Raw genomic sequence first — 9578 nt, forward strand, 5'->3', positions numbered from 1 at the left:
AGCAGCAGCACGGCCAGGTGGACTGGGGACAGCAAGGAGTCATCATGTCAGGTAGTGCTGAGGCATGGTCCTAGGGCTCAGGTCCTCCGAGAGAGAGAAAGAAAGAGAGAATTAGAGAGAGCATACTTAAATTCACACAGGACACCGAATAGGACAGGAGAAGTACTCCAGATATAACAAACTGACCCTAGCCCCCCGACACATAAACTACTGCAGCATAAATACTGGAGGCTGAGACAGGAGGGGTCAGGAGACATCTGATTCTGACTTCGAACCTCCAACTCCGATGCCTGAGCCTCGCCTTAGAAAAACCAGTACAGAGCCAACTGAGACGGTGATCACAACTGCCACGGTGAGATAAGAATCTGGGAGGGATGGCACAGTTTGGGTAGAAAAGAGTGACGAATGTATGTGCAGATGTTGCAGCACATCAGAGATTGTATTGTTGCTCATGCAAACAGAAAAGGGAAGAGTACATGGGACATGTCTATGGATAAACTCAAAGCATTTATTGCACTCTTGTATGTCCACGGGTTATACTTTATTATGCTTTTATTGTAAGGGAAACGAAAATAGGCATAGGCCCACATTTTTTCCAGGATTATTCAAAACATCTAAACAAATAACTATTGTAATTTTTATATTATTAATATACTGTATTTCCACTAATATGTCTTCATGCAGTTAATACTTGAATTTACTTTTATCAAGCGTTTGCTTATGAATATGAATCTGATGTAAATGCTAAAGAGGACAACGTCGCTTAATAACAACATTTTTCACATTATAAGCACTAAAAAGGTAATATAGATGAAGTTTAAAGGGTTTGGTTCAGTCTTATATATTATAAACAAATGCTTTATTAGTTACCAAAGTCAACAAACACCCTCAGAAGTCTACTGTGGTAGAGTGAGTTCCTATGGCCATCTTTCTGCTTCCAGTGCCATTCGAAAGCGCCCTTTTAAATTGATCATCCTTCAGAGGAAATGTATTGGTTAAGGGCTTGGTTTCAGTGATTTGACCATGGCTAAAAAGCATGACCTGGTGAAAATAAGTAAGTTTTGGGTGGAAATATGTATCAGATAAAAAGACAGACCGAGAGAGACAGAGATAGAGAGCAACTACATTTAGTTGCTCAGTTTAAGTCCAGCTGCAAATAGGACAAATACATTGTTTTAAGGTGATGACAGTGATCATTCGTGGGATTTATCCTCTGGAAGACTACGGGCACTGACTTTTTAACTTGACTTATGTTTGAGAAATGAGTTGAACTTCTTATGGCTGGGGGCAGTATTGAGTAGCTTGGATGAATAAGGTGCCCAGAGGTGCCCAGAGTAATCTGCCTGCTCCTCAGTCCCAGTTGCTAATATATTCATATTATTAGTATATTTGGATAGAAAACACTCTGAAGTTTCTAAAACTGTTTACTCACAGACATCATTCAAACAGTTTTAGAAACTTCAGAGTGTTTTATATCCAAATATACTAATAATATGAATATATTAGCATCTGGGACAGAGTAGGAGGCAGTTCAATCTGGGCACGCTATTCATCCAAAAGTGAAAATGCTGTCCCCTATTCCAAAAACGTTAACCACTAATTCCTTGTCTGGTCTCTTCTCTGCACCTGGGTCCAACCTTACCACATCACAGCAAGCTTCTGCCTCCACATGGACCAAGCAGAGTTTACCTAGATCCGAAAACTGGTAGCCCTCCAAGGAGTATTACCTTTGAAGATCTTCCTCTGTTTGCAATTCCAAGGGTCCCAGAGTTACACTGTTAGCACTGAGGCGGTGTGCCCTAGTAGGAAGACCACTTTGTGCAGCTCACCCTGCACTATCAAGTCTACTTCTGATAAGCTTCCCAGTAAAGCATTGTTTTTAATCAAGCAACCCAGAAAATATCTAAAAACTGCTCATATTAACATATGCAACCAGAGAAACAAGGTCCATGAAGTCAATCATTTTTTTGTAACAGATGACATTCATATTCTGACTATCTCTGAAACTCACTTAGATAATACCTTTGATACAGTGGTAGCAATGCATGGTTATAACATTTACAGAAAATACAGAAATGCCAACGGGGGTGGTGTTGCGGTCTATATAAAGAACCACATTCCTGTAAAGCCTAGAGAAGATATCATGTTAAATACTGTTGAAGTAATATGGCTACTGGTTCATCTGGCTCACCTAAAGCCCATTCTTGTGGGAAGCTGCTATAGACCACCAGGTACAGTCAGTATCTGGATAATATGTGTGAAATTCTTGATAATCTATGTGATATCAACAGAGAAGTATATTTTCTGGGTGATTTTAAATATTGACAGGCTCTTATCAAGCTGCCCACTCAAGAAAAATGCAAACTGTAACCACTGCCTGCAACCTGGTTCAGGTTGTAAGTCAAACTACCAGGGTAGTTACAAACAGAACAGGAACTAAATCATCAACATGTATTGATCACATCTTTACTAATGCTGCAGAAATGTGCTTTGAAGCAGTATCCCAATCCATAGGATGTAGTGATCATAATATAGTAGCCATATCTGGGAAAACCAAAGTTCCAAAGGCTGGGCCTATTATAGTGTATAAGAGGTCATACAATAAGTTTTGTAGTGATTCATATGTTGATGTAAATCATATTTGCTGGTCTATGGTATGTAATGAGGAGCAACCAGAAGCTGCACTTTACACATTTATTAAACACCTACGACAACATCTGGTGAAATTGCAGTGCACGAAATTCAAAACACAAAAATCGTAATATAAAAAATTCATGAAAATACAAGTGTCATACATAATTTAAAAACTTAACCTCTTGTTAATCCAACCGCCCCAAATCAAATACTTTTTCAACCAGCACAGGCGTTACAAAATCACAAATAGCGATTAAATAAATCACTTACCTTTGAAGGTCCTCTGATTGCAATCCCAAGGGTCCCAGCTACACAATGAAAGGTCATTTTGTTCAATAATGTCCTTCTTTATAGTCAAACATTCTGTTTAGTTGGCGCCAATGATCTCAGTAGTCCACTCGTTCAACATGCATGCAAACGAATCCAAAAAGTTACTGGTACAGTTCGCCCAAACAAGTCAAACAATGTTTCTAATTAATCCTCAGGTACTCTAATATCTAAATAAAGTATAATATTTAAGACGGAGAATAGTATGTTCAATAAGGAAGATAAATAACAAAGAGCGCACACCTCATTCACGTGCCAACAACACTAATGAGAGACACCTTGTAGTTTTTCCAACTACTTGCTCATTTTTCAAAAAACAAGCCAGAAACCCTTTCTAAAGATTGTTGACATCTAGTGGAAGCCATAGGACCTGCAATCTGGGTCCTATCTATTTGTATTTCCCATAGGCTTGCACTGAAATGGCCTGTGACCTAAAACAAAACATTTCCGGATGGATTTTCCTCTGGTTTTTGCCGGCCATATCAGTTCTCTTATACTCACAGACATTATTGTAACAGTTTTAGAGACAGAGTGTTTCCTATCCAATGCTACCAAGTATATGCATATCCTAGCTTCTGGGCCTGAGTAACAGGCAGTTTACTTTGGGCACGTCAGTAACCTGAAATTCTCAACAAAAACCAGTCTCTAAAACAGGTTGAGAAAATAAGTGTAAAAACTGCTAAATTTCCTTTGATTGATGAGGAATTTAAAAATTGAATGGTTGAGAGGGATGAGGCAAAAGGAATGGCTCATTAGTCTGGCAGCCCAACGGATTGGCAAACGTACTGCAAATTAAGAAATCATGTGATTAAATAAAATAAAAATAAACTAAATCAAACCAAATGTTATTGGTCACATGCACATGGTTTGCAGATGTTAATGCGAGTGAAGCGAAATGCTTGTGCTTCTTGTTCCGATAGTGCCGTATTATCTAACAAGTAATCTAATAATTCCACAACAACTACCTAATACACACAAATCTAAACAGATGAATGAGAATATGTACATAGACTTATATGGATGAGCGATGGCCAAGCGGCATAGGCAAATGTGTAATTGTGGAACAGGGGAATCTAAGAGAAGACTCAGGCGAGGAGACTGGGATGAAGTAATCAAGGTATTTATTGAAACGCAGGGGGAGATGGAGTGCAGATCAGGGGAAGCTCGGGTGGGTTGCTGGAAACCAGGTGCTGAGGTTGGATCGAGGGGGGTTGAGACAGGGTAAGCAGGTCCGGAGGGGAATCCAAGGGAGAAGCAGAGTGGGGCATCCAGGACAGAGTAGCAGGATGACGAGACGTGGGACTGGAGACAGGGACCAGAGTCAGAGCGGGCAGAACTGTAGCAAAGTGGAAAACAGCGTCAGGCAAGGGGAAACAGGAACAAACGGATAACAGGGTCTGAATAGTAACAACCGGCTAGGAACGTAGACTGACTGAGCATAGATTACGATCTGGCAGTGTGGAAGTGGCAGGACTGAGTATTTGCAGAGGTCTTGATTATGGAACATGTTGCAGCTGGTGTGGATCTGCTCTGACTCCAGCACACTGTTTCCGCCCACACAATCACACACAGAGAGAGCGAGGGAGGGTGTACTGGGGGAGTGGCGGCAGGTCAAGGAGACACAGGATGAGCAGTAGAGGGCGTTGCAGGAGCAGATGTGACAGCAATAGATGGTATAAAATACAGTATATACATATGAGATATGAGTAATGTCAGATATGTAAACATGATGAAAGTAGCATTGTTTAACTTCTTTGATATAGGGGGTGCTCTTTTAATTTTGGGATAAAAAAACGTTCCCGTTTTAAACAAGATATTTTGTCACGAAAAGATGCTCGACTATGCATATAATTGACAGCTTTGGAAAGTAAACACTCTGACGTTTCCAAATCTGCAAAGATATTATCTGTGAGTGCCACAGAACTGATGCTACAGGCGAAACCAAGATGAAATTTCAAACAGGAAATGCCCCAGATTTTGAATGCGCTGTGTTCCAATGTCTCCTTATATGGCTGTGAATGCGCCAGGAATGAGCTTACACTTTCTGTCGTTTCCCCAAAGTGTCTGCAGCATTGTGACGTATTTGTAGGCATATCATTGGAAGATTGACCATAAGAGACTACATTTACCAGGTGCTCGCTTGGTGTCCTCCGTTGCAATTATTGCGCAAACTCCACCTGCGTGTATTTTTCCATTTGTTTCAGAGGAGAAACCCAACTGGCACGAATGACTTATCATCGAATAGATATGTGAAAAACACATTGAGGATTGATTCTAAACAACGTTTGCCATGTTTCTGTCGATATTATGGAGTTAATTTGGAAAAAAGTTTGGCGTTGTAATGAATGAATTTTCGTTTTTCTTTTCTTAGCCAAACGTGATGAACAAAACGGAGCGATTTCTCCTACACAAATAATATTTTTGGAAAAACTGAACATTTGCTATCTAACTGAGAGTCTCCTAATTGAAAACATCCGAAGTTCTTCAAAGGTAAATGATTTTATTTGAATGCTTTTCTTGTTTTTGTGAAAATGTTGCCTGCTGAATGCTATGCTTAATGCTATGCTAGCTATCAATACTCTTACACAAATGCTTGTGTAGCTATGGTTGAAAAGCATATTTTGAACATCTGAGATGACAGTGTTGTTAACAAAAGGCTAAGCTTGTGAGCCAATATATTTATTTCATTTCATTTGCGATTTTCATGAATAGTTAACGTTGCGTTATGGTAATGAGCTTGAGGCTATGATTACCCTCCCGGATACGGGATTGCTCGACGCTAGAGGTTAAAGTAACTAGTGATCGATTTATTAATGTGTCCAGGGATTGGGTCTCAATATAGGCAGCAGCCTCTCTGTGTTAGCGATTGCAGTTTAGCAGTCTGATGGCCATGAGATAGAAGCTGTTTTTCAATCTTTCGGTCCCAGCTTTGATGCACCTGTACTGACCTCGCCTTCTGGATGATAGCAGTGTGAACAGGCAGTGCCTCGGGTCGTTGATGTCCTTGATTAACTTTTTGGCCTTCCTGTGACGTCAGGTGCTGAAGGTGTCATGGGGGGTAAGTAGTTTGACCCCGGTGATGTGTTGTGCAGACCGAACCACCCTCTAATAGCTTTGTGGGATGAGGACGGTGCAGTTGCCGTACCAGGCTGTGATACAGTCCGACAGGATGCTCTCGATTGTGCATCTGTAAGAGTTTGTCAGGGTTTTGGGTTACAAACCAAATTTCTTCAGCCTCCTGAGGTTGATGAGGCGCTCTTGCGCCTTCTTCACCATGCTTGTCTGTGTGGGTGGACTATTTCAGTTTGTCTGTGACGTGTACGCCTAGGAACTTAACTTTCCACATTCTCCACTACTGTCCCTTTGATGTGGATAGGGGGGTGTTCCCGCTGCTGTTTCCTGAAGTCCACAATCATCTCCTTTTAGTTGATGTTGATTGAGAGGTTGCTTTCCTGACAGGTTGAGAGGTTGCTTTCCGAGTGCCCTCACCACCTCCCTGTAGTCTGTCTCGTTGTTGTTGGTGATCAAGCCCACTACTATTGTGTTGTCTGCAAACTTGATGATGGAGTTGGAGGCGTGCGTATACATGCAGTCGTGGGTGAACAGGGAGTACAGGAGAGGGCTGGGGCCCCTGTGTTGAGAGTCTGTGAAGTGGAGATGTTGTTTCCTACCTTCACCACCTGGGGGCGGCCTGTCAAAGTCCAGGACCCAATTGGACAGGGCGGGGTTGAGACCCTGGGCCTCCAGCTTAATGATGAGCTTGGAGGGTACTATGGTGTTGAATGGTGAGCTGTAGTCAATGAACATTACATAGGTATTATTTTTTGTCCAGATGGAACAGGGCAGTGTGCAGTGTGATGACGATTGGGTCATCTGTGAACCTGTTGGGGTGGTATGTAAACTGAAGTGGGTCTAGGATGGTAATTTGATGGAGGTGATATGATCCTTGACTAGCCTCTCAAAGTACTTCATGATGACAAAAGTGAGTGCTATGTGGCGGTAGTCATTTAATTCAGTTATCTTTCTTTCTTGGGTACAGGAAGAATGGTAGCCATCTTGAAGCATGTGGGGATAAAGCCTGGAATAGGGATTGGTTGAATATGTCCATAAACACACCAGCCAGCAGGTCTGCGCATGCTCTGAGGACACGGCTAGGGATGCTGTCTGGGCCAGCAGCCTTGCGAGTGTTTACACTTTTAAATGTTTTACTCACATCGGCACGGAGATGAAGATGGGGATGGGGCGCAGTCCTTGTTAGAGAGCCGCGACGGTGGCACTGTATTATCCTCAAAGCAGGCAAAGAAGGTGTTTAGTTTGTCTGGAAGTGTGACGCCGGTGTCCGTGACTTGGCTGTTTTTATTTTTGTAGTCTGTGATTTCCTGTAGAACCTGCCACATATGTCTCGTGTCTGAGCCGTTGAATTGCTACTCCACCTTGTCCCTGTATCGGCATTTCGCTTGTTTGACTGCCTTGTGGAGGGAATAACTACACAGTTTATATTCAGCTATATTTTCAGGCCACTTTCCATGGTTAAATGCGGTGGATCGCACATTCAGTTTTGCGCGAATGCCGCCATCCATCCATCTATACTATGAAACAAAGGTAAATGATAGTAAAAAGCTTTGGAGCACCTTAAATGAAATATTGGGGGAAAAGGCCAACTCAGCTCCATCATTCGTTGAATCAGATTGCTCATTTATCACAAAACCCACTGATATTGCCAACTACTTGAATGACTTTTTCATTGGCAAGATAAGCAAATGTAGGGATGACATGCTAGCAACAAAAGCTGACACTACACATCTAAGTCTACTTGACCAAATTATGAAAGACAAGAATTGTACTTTTGAAATATTGTAAAGTGAGTGTGGAAGAGGTGAAAAAATTATTGTTGTGTTATCAACAATGACAAGCCACCGGGGTCTGACAACTTGGATGGAAAATTACTGAGGATAATAGCAGACGATATTTGAGGTCTCTGTCTGTTCATTGTGTTCTCATTGGGAAACAAAATTTCTTAGGAATTTGTTTTCAGTTCTTACCGCTTCCACTAGATGTCACCAGTCTTTGGAATTTGGTTGAGGTTATTCATTTGTGCAATGAAGAAGTATGGCCATCTAGGAACTGCGTAACACTGTTGAGAGTTGCGCAATACTTGAAAAGTAGCTTGGTTTGTTGTCTTCCTGTATTGAAAACAGATAGACCCATCTTCAATTTGATCGATTATTAACCAACTAGGCACCTTCATATTTACGGATGGCATACACACGTTTGTTATTGAGGCACATGAAAGTTCACATGTTCGAGAAGGCATTTCTGCCCAAAAAATGCAGTGTGATTTAAAAAAAAGTTTACCTTCAAACGTCTGTCCTGTGAAGTAGTGACCTGCGACAATATGCCTAGTTTCCTGAAATGGGTCACATACTGTATGGTGAATACCTTTTGAAAGTATTGTTTTTAAGTGGACAGGGATTTGCTGGCTTCTTGCTTTCCTTGGGTTTGTGATCAACTGTATGTATTTGATCTAATTAATCTGATTCTTGATAACTTTCCTTGGTTCAGAATTATTGAACAATGCCCACATTTGGGAAAACAAAAATGTTTATCCTGATAAAGGAAATTCTATTGAAAGGCGAAAGGGGCACATTGTCCCTCAGTGCTGCACCTCTTGCTCTTAACCTCCTCATGTGACGTGGGAAATGTGGACCCAGGTGCAGAGAAGAGACATGACAAGAAATAAGTGGTTAAGGATAAAATTAATACTTTACTGAGATACGGTAGCCGCAGGATCACAGTACACTTGGAAAAAACAACAAACACTATGTCTCAAACTCACTCAAGAAAAGAACGCACACGGTAAACAATTCACACTTCTACAAAGGACCACAGAAAACACACCTCTTTTAACAGGGACAAAATCATGAAATAATAAGACACTGAGTACAACAAAAGTTTCTAGGGTGGTCTTAGCCCCCCTATGGTGCCAGGAGGAACCATGACAGCACCCCCCCCCCACCCCCCTCTAGGAGCGGCTCCATGATGACCAGTTGTTTGAAGTCTCTAACAAGACCCAGGTCCAGGATGTCCCGGGCAAGCACCCATGAAAGGATGGACAGACCGACCCTCATAGACCTGGGAAGCTGGGAACGATAGGTGATTGGGTTGATGCGACTCAGGATCTGGAAGGGTTCTATGTAGCGAGGAGCGGGCTTCTGCAAGTTTGGCAGTGTGTTATGAGCATACTCCGCCCAGATGAGGAACTTGCTCCAGTTGATGGGCTGGTAGGCCCGCTCAGTTTGCCCATTTGACTGAGGGTGGAACCCCGAGGAGAGAAAGGACAGTTTCTCACAAAACCCACAAATTTGGACAATTTTAACATGTGCACTGTCTCAGTTGAAATTGTCCAAAATAACCATTGAATGGTCGCGTATCACACAGTACAACGTGTGATTCAAAGGCAACATTCAAAGGCATGTGGGGTACCACATATCACCATTATGAATGGTGGTGGATGGGTACTAAGCTAAAATATGGAATTGTTTTAAGATGGTCATACAATGGATCATTTAGCTATTTGATTTTGAACAAAAGACCCCTGTAGCTACAGTACCAGTCAA

Source organism: Oncorhynchus mykiss, chromosome 8 (assembly GCF_013265735.2).
Source record: "Oncorhynchus mykiss isolate Arlee chromosome 8, USDA_OmykA_1.1, whole genome shotgun sequence".
Taxonomy (NCBI): domain Eukaryota; kingdom Metazoa; phylum Chordata; class Actinopteri; order Salmoniformes; family Salmonidae; genus Oncorhynchus; species Oncorhynchus mykiss.